General features: G+C 50.2%; 1 protein-coding gene across 20 annotated transcripts in view; it reads left to right on the top strand.

The window, feature by feature from the left end:
* LOC123760896 (CUGBP Elav-like family member 4) overlaps positions 1-10,000 on the top strand; it is a 1,099,894-nt gene that overhangs the window by 610,885 nt on the left and 479,009 nt on the right. The window lies entirely within an intron of this gene.

Here is a 10,000-nt window from a genome sequence, read left to right as displayed (position 1 = left end):
GTAAACAGCCAGGTGCCTGTTTCTAACGCGGCAAGACACACACACACACACACACACACACACACACACACACACACACACACACACACACACACACACACACACACACACACACACACAAGGCCTCTACAATTCACGATTATAAACAACTGAATATCAAAAAACCAGTCAACATTTCCCGAAATAAACGGAAGAATAACTGAAATTTTGTTTTTCAACCACAATACAAATCCTGGTGACTGTCAAGACTGTCAAGACTGACAGGTTAAACCGGTTGACGTCCATAATCACAGGAGAACTCTTGAGATAAACGATGCCAGAGATAAGATTTTTAACTGGGAAAATTGACAGTCTTTCGACTCATCTCAAGAGTCGACCAATGACTCCCAGTCAGATTAACGAGCAACAGAAAACGAGTTCTGGGTCTGAGAGGAGCTCCGTACACGCTATCTTGAGATGATTTCGGGGCTTTAGTGTCCCCGCGGCCCGGTCCTCGACCAGGCCTCCACCCCCAGGAAGCAGCCCGTGACAGCTGACTAACTCCCAGGTACCTATTTACTGCTAGGTAACAGGGGCATTCAGGGTGAAAGAAACTTTGCCCATTTGTTTCTGCCTCGTGCGGGAATCGAACCCGCGCCACAGAATTACGAGTCCTGTGCGCTATCCACCAGGCTACGAGGCTCATTGTTGCCGTCTCAAAGATTTATTGAGGAATTATTTGATAATGGGAGATGAGAGATGCTGGGAGATGAGGGCAGCTGAGAGATGAGAAGCTTTGAAAACCACCCTAGGAGACGATGGTTTAAGATGGGAAAGATGAGGGAAACTCAAGAGACGATGCTGGGAGATAAGAGAGGCTGGGAGATGATAGTGGGAGATGAGGCTGGCTGGGAGATGATAGTGGGAGATGAGGGAGGCTGGAAGATGATAGTGGGAGATGAGGGAGGCTGAAGATGATAGTGGGAGATGAGGGAGGCTGGAAGATGATAGTGGGAGATGAGGGAGGCTGGAAGATGATAGTGGGTGATAAGGGAGGCTGGAAGATGATAGTGGGAGATGAGGGAGGCTGGAAGATGATAGTGGGAGATGAGGGAGGCTGGAAGATGATAGTGGGAGATGAGGGAGGCTGGAAGATGATAGTGGGAGATAAGAGAGGCTGGAAGATGATAGTGGGAGATGAGGGAGGCTGGAAGGCGGGACCAAAGAGCCAGAGCTCAACCCCCACAAGCACACTTAGGCGAGTACAATTAGGTGAGTACAGCGCTTGTATCGAAGCCTCCCCCCCCTCCCCGAACTACTAACACCCCCCCCCCCCCCTAGGAAGCAGCCCCCCCCCACAACAGTTGCCTAACTCCAGTCTTCCTGTTTCATGCTAGCCACCTGGTAACTGTCCAAATGTCTAACGTGGTGCATTAGGTGAAAGGAAAAGTGCCCAACCGTTTCTGGTGAATCATTCTCATGATCGTGTGAGCCGAGAACGAAGCCAACTATGCTGCTAGAGTTATCATGCTGCAGCATGCTGACACCACTTCTTATTCTCTATGACGTATTGCTGTTTTTAGATAAACTTCATCAATTCGAATTGTATTTTAGATTCTTCTTGTGAAGTGTATAATGAAGGAGACGAATATGATGAATCAGGGAACAAAGGATAGTCATCATTGCAGGCGATGAGTCACAATAACGTGGCTGAAGTATGTTGACCAGACCACACACTAGAAGGTGAAGGGACGACGACGTTTCGGTCCGTCCTGGACCATTCTCAAGTCGATGATCGACTTGAGAATGGTCCAAGACGGACCGAAACGTGGTCGTCCCTTCACCTTCTAGTGTGTGGTCTGGTCAACGATAGTCATCATTCCCAACTAGTTCTCAGACTCCGGCCAGTTGATCTCCGTCCGTCTCAACACGAAATAACTGAACATCAGTTTATAAACTGAAGCATTTACCATGCAACCCGTTCTCGCACTTTCTTACAGTCAATATTGACTTATTAAATAAGTGCATATGGGTTATTGCAGGGGTTCACACAAGGGGAGGGGTTATTGTAGGGGTTCAGACAAGGGGAGGGGTTATTGTAGGGGTTCACACAAGGGGAGGAGTTATTGTAGGGGTTCAGACAAGGTAAGGGGAAGTTCCAATGCATGGTCGTCTTATAATCACATTGGTAACATCTACCATGGTACAACCCGTTCTTGCACTTTCTTACAGTCAATATTGACTTATTAAATAAGTGCATATGCGACATACTAATTTATTGTGAATATTTTAGTTTACCTTGAAAAGCTTCATAGAAAACACCAACCTTACCTAACCTTCTTAGTATGTTAAGATAAACATCTTATTGCTTCGTAATTACAATTATTACTTAACCTATTATAGGTATAGGTTAAGTAATAATTGTAATTACGAAGATGCTTAACATACGAAGAAGGTTAGGTAAGGTCGGTGTTTTCTATGAAGGTTTTCAAGGTAAACTAAAATATTCACAATAAATTAGTATGTCGCATATGCACTTATTTAATAAGTCAATATTGACTGTAAGAAAGTGCAAGAACGGGTTGTACCATGGTAGATGTTACCAATGTGATTATAAGACGACCATGCATTGGAACTTCCCCTTACCTTGTCTGAACCCCTGCAATAACCCCTCCTCTTGTCTGAACCCCTGCAATAACCCCTCTTGTCTGAACCCCTACAATAACCCCTCTTATCTGAACCCCTACAATAACCCCTCCTCTTGTCTGAACCCCTACAATAACCCATCCTCTTGTCTGAACCCCTACAATAACCCATCCTCTTGTCTGAACCCTCTACAATAACCTCTCCCCTTGTCTGAACCCTCTACAATAACCTCTCCCCTTGTCTGAACCCCTACAATAACCCCTCTTCTTGTCTGAACCCTCTACAATAACCCCTCCTCTTGTCTGAACCCTCTACAATAACCCCTCCTCTTGTCTGAACCCCTACAATAACCCCTCCTCTTGTCTGACCCCCTACAATAACCCCTCCTCTTGTCTGAACCCCTACAATAACCCCTCCCCTTGTCTGAACCCTCTACAATAACCCCTCCCCTTGTCTGAACCCCTGCAATAACCCCTCCCCTTGTCTGAACCCCTACAATAACCCCTCCTCTTGTCTGAACCCCTACAATAACCCCTCCCTTTGTCTGAACCCCTACAATAACCCCTCCCCTTGTCTGAACCCCTGCAATAACCCCTCCCCTTGTCTGAACCCCTGCAATAACCCCTCCCCTTGTCTGAACCCCTGCAATAACCCCTCCCCTTGTCTGAACCCCTACAATAACCCCTCCTCTTGTCTGAACCCCTACAATAACCCCTCCTCTTGTCTGAACCCCTACAATAACCCCTCCTCTTGTCTGAACCCCTACAATAACCCCTCCTCTTGTCTGAACCCCTACAATAACCCCTCCTCTTGTCTGAACCCCTACAATAACCCCTCCTCTTGTCTGAACCCCTACAATAACCTCTCCTCTTGTCTGAACCCCTACAATAACCCCTCCTCTTGTCTGAACCCCTACAATAACCCCTCCCCTTGTCTGAACCCCTACAATAACCCCTCCCCTTGTCTGAACCCCTACAATAACCCCTCCTCTTGTCTGAACCCCTACAATAACCCCTCCCCTTGTCTGAACCCCAACAATAACCCCTCCCCTTGTCTGAACCCCTACAATAACCCCTCCCCTTGTCTGAACCCCTACAATAACCCCTCCCCTTGTCTGAACCCCTACAATAACCCCCTCCCCTTGTCTGAACCCCTACAATAACCCCTCCCCTTGTCTGAACCCCTACAATAACCCCTCCCCTTGTCTGAACCCCTACAATAACCTCTTCCCTTGTCTGAACCCCTACAATAACCCCTCCCCTTGTCTGAACCCCTACAATAACCCCTCCCCTTGTCTGAACCCCTACAATAACCCCTCCCCTTGTCTGAACCCCTACAATAACCTCTCCCCTTGTCTGAACCCCTACAATAACCTCTCCCCTTGTCTGAACCCCTACAATAACCCCTCCCCTTGTCTGAACCCTCTACAATAACCCCTCCCCTTGTCTGAACCCTTTACAATAACCTCTCCCCTTGTCTGAACCCTCTACAATAACCTCTCCCCTTGTCTGAACCCCTACAATAACCCCTCCCCTTGTCTGAACCCCTACAATAACCCCCTCCCCTTGTCTGAACCCCTACAATAACCCCTCCCCTTGTCTGAACCCCTACAATAACCCCTCCCCTTGTCTGAACCCCTACAATAACCCCTCCCCTTGTCTGAACCCCTACAATAACCCCTAACCTTGTCTGAACCCCTACAATAACCCCTAACCTTGTCTGAACCCCTACAATAACCCCTCCCCTTGTCTGAACCCCTACAATAACCCCTCCCCTTGTCTGAACCCTCTACAATAACCTCTCCCCTTGTCTGAACCCCTACAATAACCCCCTCCCCTTGTCTGAACCCCTACAATAACCCCCTCCCCTTATCTGAACCCCTACAATAACCCCCTCCCCTTATCTGAACCCCTACAATAACCCCCCTCCCCTTATATGAACCCCTACAATAACCCCTAACCTTGTCTGAACCCCTACAATAACCCCTCCCCTTGTCTGAACCCCTACAATAACCCCTCCCCTTGTCTGAACCCCTACAACAACCCCTCCCCTTGTCTGAACCCCTACAATAACCCCTCCCCTTGTCTGAACCCCTACAATAACCCCTCCCCTTGTCTGAACCCCTACAATAACCCCCTCCCCTTGTCTGAACCCCTACAATAACCCCCTCCCCTTGTCTGAACCCCTACAATAACCCCCTCCCCTTGTCTGAACCCCTACAATAACCCCCTCCCCTTGTCTGAACCCCTACAATAACCCCTAACCTTGTCTGAACCCCTACAATAACCCCCTCCCCTTGTCTGAACCCCTACAATAACCCCCTCCCCTTATCTGAACCCCTACAATAACCCCCTCCCCTTGTCTGAACCCCTACAATAACCCCTCCCCTTGTCTGAACCCCTACAATAACCTCTCCCCTTGTCTGAACCTCTACAATAACCCCTCCCCTTGTCTGAACCCCTACAATAACCTCTCCCCTTGTCTGAACCCCTACAATAACCCCCTCCCCTTGTCTGAACCCCTACTATAACCCCCCTACCTTTACTGTACAAGTAATCGCCCGTCAACCTTCCCTCTCTGCTCTCCCCTCTTTCCAATCTTCCCCTTTCCCTTCGTCCCTTTCCTCCCTTGCCCCTTCTCCCCTCTTCCCTTCCCCCCACGCCCCCTCTCCCAGGGTACAGTGGGAAGGGCGGCCATCAAACATGGATGGTGTATTAGATAAGTCACTTAGCCACGATCAAATATTCAAGCTATCTACCGAGTCGCTCCCCCCTTCCACCTGTGGTGCTGGCCCCCTTCCACCTGTGGTGCTGGCCCCCTTCCACCTGTGGTGCTGGCCCCCTTCCACCTGTGGTGCTGGCCCCCTTCCACCTGTGGTGCTCTGTCCCCCCTCCCACCTGTGGTGTTGTCCCCCCTTCCACCTGTGGTGCTCTGTCCCCCCCTCCCATCTGTGGTGCTCTGTCCCCCCTTCCACCTGTGGTGCTCTGTCCCCCCCTCCCACCTGTGGTGCTCTGTCCCCCCCTCCCACCTGTGGTGCTCTGTCCCCCCCTCCCACCTGTGGTGCTCTGTCCCCCCTCCCACCTGTGGTGCTCTGTCCCCCCCCTCCCACCTGTGGTGCTCTGTCCCCCCCCTCCCACCTGTGGTGCTCTGTCCCCCCCTCCCACCTGTGGTGCTCTGTCCCCCCTTCCACCTGCGGTGCTCTGTCCCCCCTCCCACCTGTGGTGCTCTGTCCCCCCCCCTCCCACCTGTGGTGCTCTGTCCCCCCCCTTCCACCTGTGGTGCTCTGTCCCCCCCCCCTCCCACCTGTGGTGCTCTGTCCCCCCCTTCCACCTGTGGTGCTCTGTCCCCCCCTCCCACCTGTGGTGCTCTGTCCCCCCCCTCCCACCTGTGGTGCTCTGTCCCCCCCCTCCCACCTGTGGTGCTCTGTCCCCCCTCCCACCTGTGGTGCTCTGTCCCCCCTTCCACCTGTGGTGCTCTCTCCCCCCCCCACCTGTGGTGCTCTGTCCCCCCCCTCCCACCTGTGGTGCTCTGTCCCCCCCTCCCACCTGTGGCTGCTCTGTCCCCCCTCCCACCTGTGGTGCTCTGTCCCCCTCCCACCTGTGGTGCTCTGCCCCCCTCCCACCTGTGGTGCTCTGTCCCCCCTCCCACCTGTGGTGCTCTGTCCCCCTCCCACCTGTGGTGCTCTGCCCCCCCCTCCCACCTGTGGTGCTCTGTCCCCCCCCTCCCACCTGTGGTGCTCTGTCCCCCCCTCCCACCTGTGGTGCTCTGTCCCCCCCCTCCCACCTGTGGCTGCTCTGTCCCCCCCTCCCACCTGTGGCTGCTCTGTCCCCCCCTCCCACCTGTGGTGCTCTGTCCCCCCTCCCACCTGTGGTGCTCTGTCCCCCTCCCACCTGTGGTGCTCTGTCCCCCCCTCCCACCTGTGGCTGCTCTGTCCCCCCTCCCACCTGTGGCTGCTCTGTCCCCCCTCCCACCTGTGGTGCTCTGTCCCCCCCCTCCCACCTGTGGTGCTCTGTCCCCCCCCTCCCACCTGTGGTGCTCTGTCCCCCCCCCCCTCCCACCTGTGGTGCTCTGTCCCCCCCCCCTCCCACCTGTGGTGCTCTGTCCCCCCCCTCCCACCTGTGGTGCTCTGTCCCCCCCCCTCCCACCTGTGGTGCTCTGTCCCCCTCCCACCTGTGGTGCTCTGTCCCCCCCTCCCACCTGTGGCTGCTCTGTCCCCCCCTCCCACCTGTGGTGCTCTGTCCCCCCTCCCACCTGTGGTGCTCTGTCCCCCCTCCCACCTGTGGTGCTCTGTCCCCCCTCCCACCTGTGGTGCTCTGTCCCCCTCCCACCTGTGGTGCTGTCCCTCCCTTCCCCCCCCCCCCTCTCTCTCTCTCTCTCTCTCTCTCTCTCTCGCTCGCTCGCTCGCTGTTATTTCACTATAACTAGGGTCCATATTGGATGTGAAGGGACGTATTTAGTGAAACTGCAAGCAAGAGCTGTTATCCTATTTCAGCTCTCAGTCGCTACTTTTCACTCTCTCTCTGATTGAAAATTCTCTTTGCCATTCGTTAGAGAGTAGACTGCATAAGAGGATTACAATTTTGGTTTAGCTCCCACACAAGCCTCATGTTCGTTTAATTCCATCAATATAATATTTAGATAGATATATTTAATATATAATATTTAGATTAGATTTAGATATTAAGATTTGATTACACTGCTCAGTTTTATTTAGCTTTTTAATAATCACTGGACTGCCTAATTGTAGTTAGTAATATGTGACAAAATTTACCTTGAGGTCTTATCGGGGCTTAGCGTCCTCGCGGCCCGGTCGTCGACCAGGCCTCCTGGGGCCAGATTCAGGAAAGCAGTTACGCAAGCACTTACGAACGTGTACATCTTTCCTCAATCTTTGACGGCTTTGGTTACATTTATTAAACAGTTTACAAGCATGAAAACTTGCCAGTCAACTGTTGTTATTGTTATAAACAGCCTCCTGGTGCTTCGGAGCTCATTAACTGTTTAATAATTGTAAACAAAGCCGTCAAAGATTGAGAAAAAATGTACAGGTTGGTAAGTGTTTGCGTAAGTGCTTTCGTGAATCTGGCCCCTGGTTGCTGGACTGGTCAACCAGGCTGTTGGACGATGGCTGATCGCAGCCTGACGTTTGAATCACAGCCTGGTTGATCAGGTATCCTTTGAAAGTGTTTATCGAGTTCTCTCTTGAACACTGTGAGGGGTCGGCCAGTTATGTCCCTTATGTGTAGTGGAAGCGTGTTGAACAGTCTCGGGCCTCTGATGTTGATAGTTCTCTCTTGAACACTGTGAGGGGTCGGCCAGTTATGTCCCTTATGTGTAGTGGAAGCGTGTTGAACAGTCTCGGGCCTCTGATGTTGATAGTTCTCTCTTGAACACCGTGAGGGGTCGGCCAGTTATGCCCCTTATGTGTAGTGGAAGCGTGTTGAACAGTCTCGGGCCTCTGATGTTGATAGTTCTCTCTTGAACACTGTGAGGGGTCGGCCAGTTATGCCCCTTATGTGTAGTGGAAGCGTGTTGAACAGTCTCGGACCTCTGGTGTTGATAGTTCTCTCTTGAACACTGTGAGGGGTTTGCCAGTTATGCCCCTTATGTGTAGTGGAAGCGTGTTGAACAGTCTCGGGCCTCTGATGTTGATAGTTCTCTCTTGAACACTGTGAGGGGTCGGCCAGTTATGTCCCTTATGTGTAGTGGAAGCGTGTTGAACAGTCTCGGGCCTCTGATGTTGATAGTTCTCTCTTGAACACTGTGAGGGGTCGGCCAGTTATGTCCCTTATGTGTAGTGGAAGCGTGTTGAACAGTCTCGGGCCTCTGATGTTGATAGTTCTCTCTTGAACACCGTGAGGGGTCGGCCAGTTATGCCCCTTATGTGTAGTGGAAGCGTGTTGAACAGTCTCGGGCCTCTGATGTTGATAGTTCTCTCTTGAACACTGTGAGGGGTCGGCCAGTTATGCCCCTTATGTGTAGTGGAAGCGTGTTGAACAGTCTCGGACCTCTGGTGTTGATAGTTCTCTCTTGAACACTGTGAGGGGTTTGCCAGTTATGCCCCTTATGTGTAGTGGAAGCGTGTTGAACAGTCTCGGGCCTCTGATGTTGATAGTTCTCTCTTGAACACTGTGAGGGGTCGGCCAGTTATGTCCCTTATGTGTAGTGGAAGCGTGTTGAACAGTCTCGGGCCTCTGATGTTGATAGTTCTCTCTTGAACACTGTGAGGGGTCGGCCAGTTATGTCCCTTATGTGTAGTGGAAGCGTGTTGAACAGTCTCGGGCCTCTGATGTTGATAGTTCTCTCTTGAACACTGTGAGGGGTCGGCCAGTTATGCCCCTTATGTGTAGTGGAAGCACTTTAGTAGGAACACTTTACTTTAGTACTTCCCACTTACCTTCCTACTTTAGTAAGTGGGAAGCAGTTAGTACTTTTTTGTAACTATATGGACCATCGTATAGAAGTAATGGGTTATAAGATAACAAAATTTTGTGTTCATTTTATAGTTCAAAAACAAAAAAAAATAAAGCTAAAAACCAAACTTAAATATTCCTAGGCCTAATATAGCATATATGTATTATATACTAGGCCTCAGATACCGTATATTAGGCCTAGGAAATGCAGGCTAGGTTTTCTTTGCCACATCAATATAATTTTTGTTTTCCAGATGGTCCAAATTCAATAGTATTGCTTCCTACTTTTCAATTGCCTTTTACGTCACTATATGGACGCTGTCGGTCATCGGTACTCCGAGTACGACCTCTTAAGGTCGTACTCGGGCATGGGTATCCGAGTCCAACCCGTTCTCGCAAATTCGTAAAGTCAATATTGACTTATTAACTACGTGCATAGGTGATATACTAAACATAATAGATCCCCTTAAAAAGATTCATAGAAAACACCGACCTTACCTAACCTTGTTAGTATCTTAAGATAAGCATCTTATTGCTTCGTAATTACAATTATTACTTAACCTATACCTATTATAGGTTAGGTAATAATTGTAATTACGAAGCCATAAGATGCTTATCTTAACATAATAAGTAGGTTAGGTAAGGTCGGTGTTTTCTATGAATCCTTTTAAGGGTATCTATTATGTTAAGTATGTCACCTATGCACATATTTAATAAGTCAATATTGACTTATTAAATGTCCGAGAACGGGTATCCGAGTCATACATACAGGCTCGCCTGACATGTGGGTGGGCAACCCGTTCTCGCACTTGCTTATAGTCGATATTGGCTTATTTAATAAGTGCATATGTGACATACTAATTGATTGTGAATATTTTAGTTTACCTTGAAAAGCTTCATAGAAAACACCGACCTCACCTAACCTTCTTAGTATGTTAAGATAAGCATCTAAGCATCTTATT

The sequence above is a fragment of the Procambarus clarkii genome, chromosome 3, assembly GCF_040958095.1.
Source record: "Procambarus clarkii isolate CNS0578487 chromosome 3, FALCON_Pclarkii_2.0, whole genome shotgun sequence".
Classification (NCBI taxonomy): Eukaryota; Metazoa; Arthropoda; class Malacostraca; order Decapoda; family Cambaridae; genus Procambarus; species Procambarus clarkii.
Note: the sequence above shows the minus strand (reverse complement) of the source record. Positions and strands in the feature narration are given on the sequence as shown.